This window comes from Megascapheus bottae, chromosome 4 (assembly GCF_031878675.1).
Source record: "Megascapheus bottae isolate mThoBot1 chromosome 4, mThoBot2.hap1, whole genome shotgun sequence".
In the NCBI taxonomy this organism is placed as follows: Eukaryota; Metazoa; Chordata; class Mammalia; order Rodentia; family Geomyidae; genus Megascapheus; species Megascapheus bottae.
Genome location: NC_143512.1, coordinates 76,650,399 through 76,665,024, shown reverse-complemented (window position 1 = coordinate 76,665,024; position 14,626 = coordinate 76,650,399).

Genomic DNA, 14,626 nt, shown 5'->3' with positions numbered 1-14,626 from the left:
CTGCTACTGGTCTGTGTCACCACATCCCTTAATACGTCTAAGACCTGTTTAATACCTTAATAACATTTCTTCCTATATTATGTCACCCTCCTTCATCAGACAACTATTTAGTACCCTTCCCAGTGACAGGAGAGTAACCTCCATATCTTTGTTTCAAGATCAGGATCCTCATAATTCAACTCTATTCATGAAACAGAAGAAGTGAATTCCAGAAGTCTTATAAAAATGAAGGTGTCCTTATGCCATTCAGGCTTCTATAATAGACTACCACAGATTGGATGGCTCATAAACAATAAAGGTTTACCCTTCACAGGTCTAGAAGCTGAGACCAATTCCAAGGTCAAGGCACCAACCAGTACAGTGAGTGTGTTATGAGGCCCACTTCCTGACTCATAGATAGATAGCCATCTTCCTGCTACCTCACATGGGAAAGGAAATCCCAGGTCTCTTTCAGAGACCTAATCCGGCTCACAAGGGCTTTATCCTTGCCACTGAATCACTTTCCAAAGGCCCTCTCTGCAGATATCTTTATCTCAGGGGTATACTCTTATAAATTTAGGGAGGATATATCCAATTCATGGCAAGAACAGTCCTGGTCATATTTCTTCTAAAATTACAGTCACTGATTTAAACACTGTTGCCGATGACAACCTATCATTGTTAAAGGAGTGGCTCTATTCCAGAGGATATGGTAGTAAACCGCCAGTCCAGCTCCATGGACAGTTTCCACTGCACTAGACACACTGGAAAGACAATTTATTACAGCTACTAGATAAAGAAAAACATTGGATTCCCACAAATGACATATAGCCTCCAAATGGATGCTACATTTCTTGACTTTGCTGTTCAGAATGTCTGCATCTTTGCCTCGTCTGTTCAGATGTTTCCATCTGAATAACCATCTAGGAGGACCCATAGTTCCAAGCCCTCGGATTTTTACAAACAAAAAAATGTTGTACCTACTTCTGGCAGGAAAGAGATGATCTACACTGTATAAGCCTTGCAATTGTGTGGTCTCATAATCAAGTTGAGATGTGACCAACCAACACCACAGATTGTCAATAAAAATGTTACTTGTTCTGGTTCAGACGCATTATGTGGCTATATGGACATATCCAAAAGCAGCCTCCCTTGTACATTGCATTGGTCCTAACAAAAACATGTTGAGGGAGAGATCATTTTAAACTGTTGAGAAATATGCATCCAAATTGAAAAATAAAGTACCTTCTCAACAAAACTATTTGGGAAGTGATAACATGGGTGGTAGCTTCTGAAACTTGGGTTGGTTTTATCCTTGTACAAAAGCTATTGTCTAAATGGATGGGCTTAAAGCTGGAAGCTAAAGATCACAGAACTCCCAAGAGTTCCTGTGCACATTCACTACTTTCTTTTTCTTTTCTTTTCCAGTCCTGGGCTTTAACTCGGGGCCAGGGCACTGTCCTTGGGCTTTCTCAAGGCTAGTGCTCTACCACAGCACCATTTTCAGCCTTTTCTGTGTATGTGGTACTGAGGAATCAAACCCAGGGCTTTGTGCATGCTAGGTGAGCATTCTACCACTAGGCCACATTCTCAACCCTTCACTACTTTTCTGACATTTTCATTTCTGTTGTTTTCAAATTAATAATACCTATTTTACTTTAATATTTTAGAAGCATTGGGGTTTGAACCCGGTGCCTTACACTTACTAAGCAAGCACTCGGGCACTTGAGATGCATGAAACTGAACTCTGTGCTTTTGTTTTTTTGAATAGGGCCAGCTTTGGACTGTGATCCTCACTCAAGGCCTTCTGCTTAGCCAAGAGTTCAGATGTACACTACCCCCCCTAGTTTATTGGCCAAGATGAAGTCCTACTAATCTTTTTCCCTGGCCCTCCTTGATCCTTGCCTTCCAAGTGGCTGTGATTACAAGAGGAAGAACTTACGTTCACACACACATATGCATTATAGTATTAAGGAATTTGCATGGCACCTGATAGACTTTTTCAGAAATTATACCAATCAATGACAGCAAAGGTGTAGTTTGAGAATGAGGATTGACCATGGCTTTAATGGCATTTTTAGGCAAGAGTAATGAGGTTATTTTTTGGTGTTGGGGATTTTTTTTTTTTGGTGTTTTGGTTTTGGTTTTTGTCAGTCATGGGGTTTGAACTCTGGGCCTGGGCACTGTCCCTGAGCTCTTCAGCTCAAGGCTCCACCCTACCCCACTTCATGAGTTTTTATAATAGCTACACCAATGGTAACATTTTCACAGTCATCTATAGTCAATATAGATTTCTGAGGAACAGAATACAATCTAGAGTGATGATAACACCCATGCTATTGCTAGTTGGATAGAATACACAGGAGACAAAGCACTTCTACCTTTTCCTCCTGCTCACACTGAAAGCACAACCCTCCTCCTCATTCCTGGCTCCAGGATCCATGTACTACAAAGATGAGGCCGGGTATCTGGAAAGGTACATCACTTCTGCAGGTAGATGAGCTATGTACCACTCTCATTCTAATAGGTAAAGAAGTCAGTGTTTCCTTATTGCAATTTTTATCTAGTTTTTCATTTTCTCATTTTTTAGGTCTTCTCTCCACCCCTCTTTTGAATATGAGTTTTACTTTTTAGAGAAATATACTTAATAGCATGTGAATTTATAAGTGGATTTAATCATCTCTTATGAGCGGCAGCTATTATAGGATGTCTTGATTCTGAAGAAAACTCCTGATAAATTATACACTAAGATCTTAAATCCAAATTTCATTGAGGACTTAGGAAAAACACATTTAAATGAACACTAAAGAATAATACTATTTTTTGAATATAAGAATCTTTCATAAAAATTATACTTACACTATCTATATTAAAATTTAAGTGTCATTTTTTTAAAAAGTACAAAATTGGTGATACTGCTTGAGTCCTACAAGAACCATTTTATTTAAAAGGGAGTTTTATACTTAACTAAGATATACACTCTATTTGACAATTCCCCACTTTCAAACATTTGCACTAATCATAATAAAGTATTTGACTTATAAGATAAATACAAGGGGGCTGGTAGTTCAGCCTAGTGGTAGAGTTTTTTTCTAGCATTCATGAAGACCCAGGTTCAATTCCTTGATACTACATATATAGAAAAAGCTGGAAGTTGTGCTGTGGCTCAAGCAGCAGAGCTCTTGCCTTGAGGAAAAACAAGGAGGCTGTGCAGGCCCTGTGTTCAAGCCCCAGGACTGACAAAACAAAACTAAATAAAAATAAATAAACAAACACAAGGAAGTTCATTTAACATTTGTGCAAAACAAATCCAAGATGTTTTGTTTCATATTACTTCATCGTAGTATGCTAGTAACTTTATTACAAAAACAAGACATACAGGCACAATTTCAAACCCAAACTCACAAAATAATTACATTTGTCAAATGATTTGCCCTGTGTAGGTCTATTAAGTAAATCTTAAATTAAAATTTCATTGCTAAAATTTATTTTACTATGTACAATTATAATCTCCTAACTCTTTTTTTCATATATTTTTATTGTAATTAATAGAAGGGTTACATGATATTTGCCAGATAGATGGTGCATTAATTCACATACATTGATACCCTTCCACCTGTCTTGGTCCCCATTTCCCTTCCCCCAACCCCCACCCCTCATCTTGTTTTCCCCCTTCCCTATCCAATTTCAAATAACCAAATACAAATATATCTGGTATATCAGGTAACAAAGTGAGATACTGTAACAATATGAGATAACCAAGGGACAGTAAAAGAAATGAGATATAACATAGTACCTTAAGGACAACAATCATTCATTATATGGCTTATGTTTCTATATCCTAGAGATCCTTTCATTTAGCATCCTACTATATGGCCTTTTGTATCAAGGTTTTGCTCTATTGCAGATCTCTGCTAGGAGAGCCCAAGGTTTCTACTGATTATGACAAATGAGGGAAACTATTGAGCCTAAGTTCCTTTGAGTCTGGCTTACTTCACTTAATATGATCTTTTCCAAGTCTTTCCATTTCCTAACAAATGGGGTGATGTCATTCTTTCTGATAGCAGCATAGAATTCCATTGTGTATAAATACCACATCTTGTTGATCCACTCATCAACTGATCTCCAACTTATTTTTACCTAGACTTTTTTTTTAGCATATTTTGTGATAATTCCACACATGCACATGCCATACTTTGATCAAGCACTCCCTCTATTCCTCTTCTTCGTCCCATTTCCCCCCAATTAAAAACTATTTTAGTGGGTTTAATTATTCTAGTTTCACAAGTATAATAAAGCATTTCAATCACATTCATACTCTTTCTCTCTCTCTCCAACCAACTAGTATATTTAAGCTTGGTGTTTATACTATTCCTCAGAGACTGCTCTAGAGATTTACTCAGATCTGGCTTGTCTTTCTCCCATGTGTTACTGAACTTCTCTTTGTCATGATTGTATCCATTCACCAATGTTACATAAACCTCAGGATATACCCAGGAAAAACCATCTGCCTTCCTTTACAAGCTAATTTACGTCACAGCAGAATACATGGTAGGTATTCAAAACTATTCCTTAGGTTACTCTTTGAGGGCCCTCTCCACTTGCAAATAAACTTACTCTATTTAGCTTAAAGAAAAGATATTATCAGTCTTCTTGACAAAGAGTATGCTAGAGGTCTTTGCTAAAGAAGGAGCTCTGGCTCATCTATCAAATTTGTTATCTAAATCCTAGCTTCAGAGCAAAGATTCTCTCAGCTCTGGTAAGTGGAAAACAGTCATTCTTATCCAGGGCAATCAATTGCTGGCACTCTGACAGAAGAATCACACTACCAACCAACCAAGGGCCATGATCTGAAACTTGGCCTCTCAGAATTGATGCTTTGTTGCTTGTAAAATGCGAAGAAGCAGATCTGGGTTGCTTTAGGAAGCTATAAGTAATCACATCTAGCACATGTTATTATTTTTTGTTTTCTCTAGTGGTACAATTTCTGGTACCTTCAGCTACCTGACTGCCTTTATATAAACATAAAGTTAACTGTGTCACTTTTCTGTTATAAACCCATCCAAAAATTCCTCTCAAGTCAGAATAAAATCTAACCTCGCCCTGGTTAAAATACATCATGTGGTGAGTGCTACCTTTCTAACTGATAATCCACAATTGTCCAACAGCCAATAACAGCTAGATGTCTCATTTAACATCAGACATAACATGCTTTTTCCAAACTCTTCCTTTGATGTATTCTGTCCCTTCTCCATGAAATAGTCTCCCTTCAGAAATTCACAACATTGGCTCTTTCGGGTAATTGGAGCCTGCCTCAGTGAGGCCTCCCTGATCATGCAATGCCAGTTAACCTCTTCCTTTAATGTCCATGTTGTTTTCCTGCCCTTTGGTATGATGTGTGATGATATTGATCTGTGTGCATTGGTGGTTTTGTTTCTATGGTTAGACTATAAGCTCAATGAGGACAACAATTTGGTCTCTTTTTCTTTTTCTGAATTCTAGTCGTCTAGAAAAATACTCAGCCTCCTACAGGCACTTGATGTGCATATTGAAAACAGCACCCTCCCGGGCCCCCCGCCAAAAGGTTGCTTTAGAGATCACACTTACAGCCCCTGGGGTGAGGGTGGGTGTTGGGAGAAAATGTGTTGGAGAGCTTTCTCTGAGGTTCCTCTACCAACCTCAATATCACATTCCCCCAAAGGTGAGCACAATTACTTTCAAATCTTCTTACTGAAACTTCATTAACCAAGGAAGATTATACTTCTATCATAGAGGAAATTGAAAATGAAACAGCACACCTAGAACCAGAGGAACTTTGCCCCAGTGCATATCGGTTCTCTGGGCCCATTGGCAATCTTAAATTGGTCCTTGAAAATTGCTGACAGTCCCCCTGCTCCAACATTTGCTTTTCCCCTGTAGGAAGAGAAGTCTTGACTATCTGGCCCTTCTTCGCCTTTCATATTTTGAATGACTCCCATGAATATATGTATGCTAATAAATTCATTTCTATTTGCATACAATAATGCATAGCTATATAGAAACATGCATATTCCATTGCTCTTTTCTTTCTATTTTTCAAGAATCATTTTCAGATGACACACAGTTTGGAGAAATCTGGTAGAAACAGGGAAAAGGTAAATCCCTGTATGCATTGTTGTCTCAGAATGATTCCTTTTGTGTGATAACTGTGTATTTCCTTAAGAGGATTGCTCATTGGAGCTTCAGTCTTTAAGCGTTAGCTACTAGCTAGTGTCATAAGACCTATGAATTTGCCAGTAGTTACTTGCTAAGAACTCCTTTGAGTATTAGCAACCAAACTCTCAGATGAGTTTCTTCATTTATAGCTCAAGGGGACATAGGGATGAAAATGGAAGTCTTGTAGCCTTCTACAAGAGGAATTTAATTTTTATGAAAAAGCCAATTTCTTTTCTTCTCTCTCCATTCTTCTTTCAAATCTTTCTTTTCATCCTTTCTTTCCTTCTTTCTTTATGATAAACAATGAGATTAAAACGTCCTCAGAATTTAAACTCTAGGCTACTGAAAATGTGATAAAAATAAAGAAAATCTATTTTGACTAAATTTTAGTCATAAAACAGAAAAACTGTATTAAGGAATGACTTTTTTGTTCACAAGTTACAATTACCAAAAAAAAAAAAATAAATGGTGCTGGGTAAATCCATTGAGCCATAAAATTCCTGATGCTTCAGAGATTATTGAATTTGGGACATACCATAGTTGAACAAAAAGACCTCCTAATCAGATATCTTGCTAATTAGAAAAATATGTGTTCTTTTCCAATTCTCACAAGAAGACTTACATGTTAATGCTTGTACTTGACCAACTATAGAGGCTTACTTAGATAAAAACTGGAATACTAAGTCATGATGGTGTTATCTGATTGGGATCATGTAGTTACTTTCCTCTACTGAAGCTTCTGTCTTATCCCATTGTCTTCAGAGTGAGAAAGGAGAATGGACTCCATTTCCTGCACATGAAAAATACAATATTTCTTTCCAGATTCAGAGTAAACAATTCTCTTTGGCAATTACACAGATTGCCACAATGGAAAACATAAAAATCTAGGAACCAATCCACTGAAGCTTAATTCCTCTCCATGTTTACTGTGGCCCCTTCTTAGAAATCTACAGCTCTACTTTAATTCATAACTAATAGAGGTCAGAGTTGAGGTTAATAGCTTGCAGCTCACCACTCTTAAGTCATTGACCGATCATTAAAATAGTCAGAAAGAGCCTTGCGTTGAAGTTTTAATAGCAGCAATATAGAGAGACTGGCTGTTCCTAAATACTAATAATGTTCTTTTATGACAATAAAGAAGCCTTTGCATGCAACTACTAACATTAATCTTGATTACCAGTTCTGCTCCCTAGAAATGAATTTAAAATTGAACTTTTAAAGAAAACTTTCATGAAGATGAGATTTCATCATCAGAATACCCATGATCTTCCGAACCCAAGAGTAAGGGTTTCAATTTGAGGGACCACCTCCATCTTCTGGATGTTCTAAAAACTGCTATAGAAAGCTCTCCTGGCATCAGTAGATGCCTCTGCTCAAGGCACTTTATTCCAACCCATTGAGTAGACATTAACTGAGCATGTCTGACCAAATGGCCCTGGAATGGGCCGGATACAATGCTGTAGAATCCATTAGCCATGTGGAAAAAAATGTCCTGTCCATATGAGACTGAGCAATCTGGAGAATGACGAAAGCAATCCCATGGAGTCTAAATGTAGCATCAGGAAAGGCTCTCACACCACACTGCAAACAGTGAATAAGTACAATGACTTGTATAAATAAAGATATAAAATAATCTGTAGATTGTTTCTTCACATATATTGTTAAAGGCATTTGCAATATGTAATGGGAAGCAGGAACAATATAGGAATCAGAGTGATCTATATTGGTCATATACTAAACAACTAATTACAACACTCTGAAGTAATCAACATAGCAACCATTGTATTTCTTGCCAAAGACAAATTATCCAAATACAATCATAATGAAATATAAGAAAAACCCAAACTGAAAGACATTCATTCAAATTCTTCAAATTAAAGAAGTGTGGGTGGCGCACACTTGTAATCCTAGCTACTCAGGAGGCTGAAATCTGAGGAACACAGTTCAAAGCCAGCCCAGGCATAAAAGTCTATGACACTCTTATCTCACACCTGTAATCCAGGCTACTCAGGAGACTGAGATCTGAGGACCGCAGTTCGAAACCAGCCCAGGCACAAAAGTCTATAAAACTCTTATCTCCAATTAACCACCAGAAAACAAGAAGTGGTCCTGTGGCTCAAATGGTAGAGCACTAGCCTTGAGCTGAAGAGCACAGGGATAGCACTCAGTCCCAGAGTTCAAACCCTGCGACTGACAAAAAAAAAGGACATTTTACTAATATATCCAAGACAAGAAAGACTACACACAGCTAAAGTAGGACTGTATTTAGATACATTTCACCAAACATCTGTACCACCACTGTCCTGGAGTAAGAACTGGTCAATTGGAGGCTACCTGTGGGTACAGCAGCCAACAATCCCTGCAACCACCCCAGTAGAGACCCTCCTGGGACTAGGGGTAAACATGAAGCCCTACCTATACCTCATTTATAGCTTTGCTTTTATATACCTACCTCCTCTTAAACTGACATCTTGGTTCTTAGAACAACTTGTGAGGTACTATTCTTATTGCCTAGCCCTGAAAAAAAAACCAAATTATAATTCATCCAGACCAAAGAAATCATGAGCAAGAAAGAACATTGTGTGAAAACTTTCACAGACCAGAATGCCAAAGATTTCAGAAAGTGAAATATAGTATGCTTATAGACCGTGGAAGATGTGTAGGTGAAGGGCTGGGAATGGACTGGGGCTTAGGAGCACAGTTTGCACTTGAGAGAAGTTAAACATAACTTAAATTTCTCCTTAGGCTTTTGGTACACTAAAAAGAAGAAAAGAAGGAGAGGGAGAAGAAGAAATAATGCCTGTAAAGGACTATATAATATGTATATTAAGTGATTATATTTAATGATTCAACATAAAAGTTGTAGAGGCCATCTCAGCTAGAGCTATGACAAGAAATATAAATGTGGGGCCTTTTATTAGCATAAAAACACTCTCCAAAAATGCTTCCATGCATATAGAGATACTGTATTTCTGTATACAATACACACAGAAGCACCCATTAAATCTTTAAGGGAATAGTAGGGAATAGAAAATTATGATCAGAGCATAAGAAGCCCTAGAAAGAACTAAAGCAGGATAACTGATCTCCTTGAATTTTGTAAAGAATGAGAAAGCAGCAGGTGATAGAATTGGACTGAGACGGTGGGCAGCTGTTGTCATTCCTCACATGAGGAATGAAAATGGTTTGGGGCAATGCAGTGGCTCTGATAGGAGATTTGAGAAACATTGGAAAGGTAGAATCTATAGGACAGGATAACTAAATAAGGAATAATTGACTTGATAACTAAATAAGAAAACAGAGGCATTGGCTGGCCAGTTGAAACTGTCCAGTGGCTTTTATTCAGCTTATAAATATCAGCTTCATATCCATACTGTCCCTCTCCGCTTCCTTGTATGTTTTAAATGGCTATAACTCCACGATTTAAAGTCAGTAATGATTTTAATTAACTGTTTCATTTTCAAAATAGTTTATAAAGAAGTGTTGTTGACTGCAAAGAATTAGTTTTTCTCTTTTTCTTTATAAAATAATGCCTTCCATTTTCTAGCATGTAAGTGAAGAGATCACTGTAAATTAGTTTTGTCTTTGTAATCTAATTCTGATGTGTTAATCTTTCCCACAGGGCAAATAGACATAAATTCGGGTATGGTTCAGGCACAGCAGTAACACTGAAAGGAAATCACTGAAGACAACGGTCATATATGAATTACATATTTGTAAATATTGTTTATAATCTAACAGTGTTAGGAAAACACTACATTGCATTTTTCCTTAACATTCACTACTGTTACTATGTTCATTAAATTTGGAAAATAAATTTCTATGAATGATCACAGCAAACCATTTTGCAGTCAATGTCTTTAGAGAAAGGTCACATTCTTCTGCAGAGATACATCAAGGCTAATGGATAGACTCAAAGGTTAAATTCCAGGGCCTTAAACGAAGTTTGATTCATGCTGGTTTCTAATTGCATGCCCGTGGCTATCCTGGTTGGTTAGCAAACCATAGTAATGAGGCCAGTGGCAAAAGTTCAAATCCTTAGGCAGGCAATTTGTTTATCTCTGCTTGTGGTGATGATTTTAAAACTTATCCCAAGCCAGGCATTCAAAACGCATGTCCATCTTCACAGTGCTGAAAGGGAGTGCAAGTGCTGAATAAGAATCAGTCCTTTCTATTAAAAACAATTGCAGATCACACGTACAACAGATAGGGAAGGGTGGAGTGATGTCACCATCAAAAACAGAGTGGAATACTCCTCATATTACAACAAACAAAGTTCTTGCCAGCAGCAAGTCATAAATGTCATTAAGAATGATGGTCTTAAATTAGATTCCCCAGGAATAATTTCCTCATTTTTCATCTTGGACCAGGCAGCATTAAATTTACCATTAAGTAAAAACGATGCTTCACCTGCTTCCTCTTCCTGTTGCCCAAAATTGTTAGGGGGATGAATCAGATAGTATCTTGGAGGCATTTTAAAATAATAAAATATTAATCCAAATTGCCCCCTTCTGGCTCAGCAGGGGAAGAGATATATTGAGTTTTCACAAAGCAAAAGCCAACAGCTGATGTTCAATTTAGCCTTGAACAGCAGTTAATTCAGAAGGAGAGCGAGAGAGAGAGAGAGAGAGAGAGAGAGAGAGAGAGAGAGAGAGAGAGAGAGAGAGAGAGAGAGAGAGAGAGAGAGAGAGAGAGAGAGAGAGAGAGAAAGAATATCCCTCTACTGGGTAGAACAGTAGTTGAAGTGAGTTTGAATAATTAATTGGTGGCACAAGGCAGACAGCAACATCAGTAGTTGTGACATTACCATTCTTCAACGTCAGTCTAGTAATATTCACTTTTTGAATTGAATTCAGATCATCTGCCACGAAGGAATCCATCTAGAGATTCATTGTCTTTATTAACAAAACGTCACACTAGAGCACTGTCCCTTTCAGTGATACTTGGCCAGCTCACCTAAGCAGTACAGCACAACTTGAAATAAGGAAAGAAAAACCAAAGAGGAATGATGTAAGATTGAACTAGTGATTCTCCTTCCTCAAGAGAAGGACTGAGATGATAGATGTCAGCCACCATTCCTAGCTTCAGATTTGTTTTACAGTGCCTCAAAACAATCCAACTCATAGGCACATTTAAACATCAGAATGGTGATGCTTTACTTGTTATTTTACAACAGTATCAAGATTCATATCTCTTATTTGCTCAGGGCACTCTCTCTGAATAAGTAAGCCTGAAAGACTGAGGAGTTATTTTGCAAACTTAGAATTAAATTTAAAATGATTGAAAAGAAAATGGGAAAAACAAAACAAAACAAAAACAAGTTGAAAAACTTTTTTTGCCCAGATGTAGCTTCTGTGTACATGCACATTTGTTGTGACCCATGGTATTAAATTTTGTATTTTTCCCTTTCTAGGGCTAGCTATGGAAACTTGCTTTGTGCTAAGCCTGATGGAAGATGCTTCTTCTGCCTCCATGAACTCACTCTAACATGGTGACCTCATTTACTCTGAGGAGAGGAATCAGGTTTTGTTTCTTGAAACTGACTGGGATCTAAAGCCTGAAATAAATATTCATACTTCACATTAAAAAATCTTAAACGATTAGTGCTTTTAAGGGAAACTTCCACTAAGTCAGAGTCATCAGATGAATCCTAATCCTATGTTTTACACATTCCACACCCAGAGATCACGGAAGATGGCCCTGCTCGAGATACAATGGAGAAAGAAGCTTGTACTGTGCTGTGCTGTTTCACACTGCCGCTCAATGCTCAGTCCTAGGAAGAAGAACAATTGGTGTATGGGAAATTGAGGAACTATAGATCCTCCCTCTGCAAGGTAAGAAGTCAGGCTTCAAGCCTCTAAAGTCTCTTTTCACTAAGCCTACTTTCTTCCAAAAGGTATAAAAGTTAAATCACGCTTTGACACTAAACAATCCATGGATTTATTTTTCTGCACGACATCTAAAGATCCTGCAATACTAGTCTCAGGAAAAGAAAAAGAGAACTTCTTTCTATGCCTGATTATACTTTAGGAAGGTTACAGTGAGTATTTTAGTTAGGCTGGCCTAAGAGGTTTGCAGTGTCCAGTACTCAAAAAAGGAAGCATCGGAGGAACTATGAAAGTATGAAACTGCTAACCTGTGTCAGATATTATTGGCCCTGCTCTGCAAGGCAATACATTGCTTGTATAACAGGGGTTTTGTTATTGACCCTCATCCAAGCAAGCTAACAATAAGATATTATGAAACAAACCAGAAGACCTTAATTGTGTGTTTTGCAGAGGATTGGTAGAGCACCTGCCTAACAAGACTCTGAATTCAAAGCACAGAACTCAAAGGTTTAGTCATAGGAACAAAACCACATTACTCTTGGGCCAGGAGTTTGGCCTAGTGGTAAAGTGCTTGCCTAGCATACACGAAGACCAGGGTTCAATTCCTCAGTACCACATACATAGAAAATAGCTAGAAGTGGTGCTGTGGCTCTGAGCCACTAGCCTTGAGAAAGCCCGAGGACAATGTTCAAGCCTGAGTTCAAGCCCCAGGACTGGCAAAAAAAACAAAAATAGATTACTCTTATTTTTTACAATTCAGCATCAGTAGGTTAGTAAGATGCAGGTTTTCTAAAATAGATGAAAAATAAAGCAAGAGCACTTTCCCTTCCATGTTTACAATGACAACGTTGGCTTTCTCTCTAAATAGCCAAAACTGAAGTACAGCTTGGTAGCCCCTTGCTATAGGAAAATAATCTATAATTTTTATTAAATTGGAATACAGTTAGATATCTGGAATGCTAAAGAAAATTAAGTAATAAAGTTCTCTTTAACACTAGTTTTCTATAATTCATATTTGTCCTTTCTTCTTTCTACTTCTGACCTGTCAACACAAAGGTTAATTTAAGAGTGGAGCCAGAGTAAAGGTGACCTATGTAGCTTACAGACTAGGAGGAGAGAGTAGTGAAGGAGGAAGAGGAGGAAAAAGAGCAGGGGGAGAGAAGGTTGGCTTAAATTAGCCAGATATATTTCTTTGGATATAAACAAGAATTCTTGATTTAATATAAAATGTCAAGATAGGAAAATTAAAGGTAGTGAAGTGTGCATCCTTGAGGAGTTTTCTATAAAGGTTAAAAAACAATTTTATTTGAGGTCCTTTATTCCATTGGCTCCTTTACTTCCTTCTTTCTTTCTTTTCTTGGTTCCTTCCTACCTTCCTTCCTTCCTTCTTTCTTTTTTCCTTTTGATAGGAATAATACCTGACTAGCAAACAATTGGCTTCTTAAATAGGTACACAGCATACTTCTCGGTCTAAAGGCAGAGATCAGAACCATGTGGTCTCTTTAGGTTTCTGACATTTCTCAAATGTTGTGAATGCAGAGCAAATGGTTAAGAGAAGACCATCAGAGGAACGTTTTTCCAAAGCAGAGATAGATAAATTCTGCTGCAGAATATCATATGGCTGCTTTTGATGAGAAGCATGTCTGAGAAATGAATGTAAGGCTCTAAGGGTAATGAACACAACTTCACCAAAGTTAGCAAAAACTAGATGACCATCTGTAGCTCTTAGTTTGTTTGAGCAGGGTATGTCTAAAGGGTTCTTGATGTGAGAACTAAACCGTTGACCAACTTGTTGAGTAGTGAATTTACTTGGAGATATTCAAAAGGCTAGATAATAAATCAGGATTGTTGTTTTATATATATATATATATGCATACTGTGCATGTGCACATTGATACACACACAACCCCAAAGGAAACGAGCTCAATTCCAAAGCACTATATTACACTTTTAAACAATTATAATGAGGCTAGGTAGCTCATACCTTTAATCCTAGCCCTACTTGGGAGGCTGAAATCTGAGAAACGTGGTTCAAAGCCAGCCTCCTAAGCCCATGAGACCCCTATCTCCAATCAGCCACCAGAAAACGGGACGTAAACTGTGTCTCAAAATAGTAGAGCCCTGTCCTTGGTGGAAAAATGCTTGTGGACAGTTCCCCAAGCCCTGAGTTCAAGCCCCAAACAAACAAATAACTGTAATAGGGAAATAAGAGTAGTGGTCAACCACCAATATGGCAAGAGCCACAGTTGATCAGAATAGGCTGAGCAAGGTCATAGCAGCCTCTTGATAGGCCAGTTGTTGACTGGAGTGCTTGAGAGGCAGTCAAGGAAATGGGTTACAGGATGACTTTGGGGACATGGAAAAGTGGCTACTCCTATCTGACTCTAAAACAGTTTTCTATTTTAACCAGCAATGTTACCATATGAGTGGACCATGTGTTGCCCCCCTCATCTTGGAAATACCCACCTTTTAATCTGGCTACATTGTTCAGTAACACTGGGGACCACAGCACACATACACCAAGAAGACTCGGTCTGATGATAAGATAGGGAAGATCTAACTGCAGGGTCACATACAGAGAGATGCTTCCAGGACTGCACTGTACTCAAAGAAACTGGGAAGCA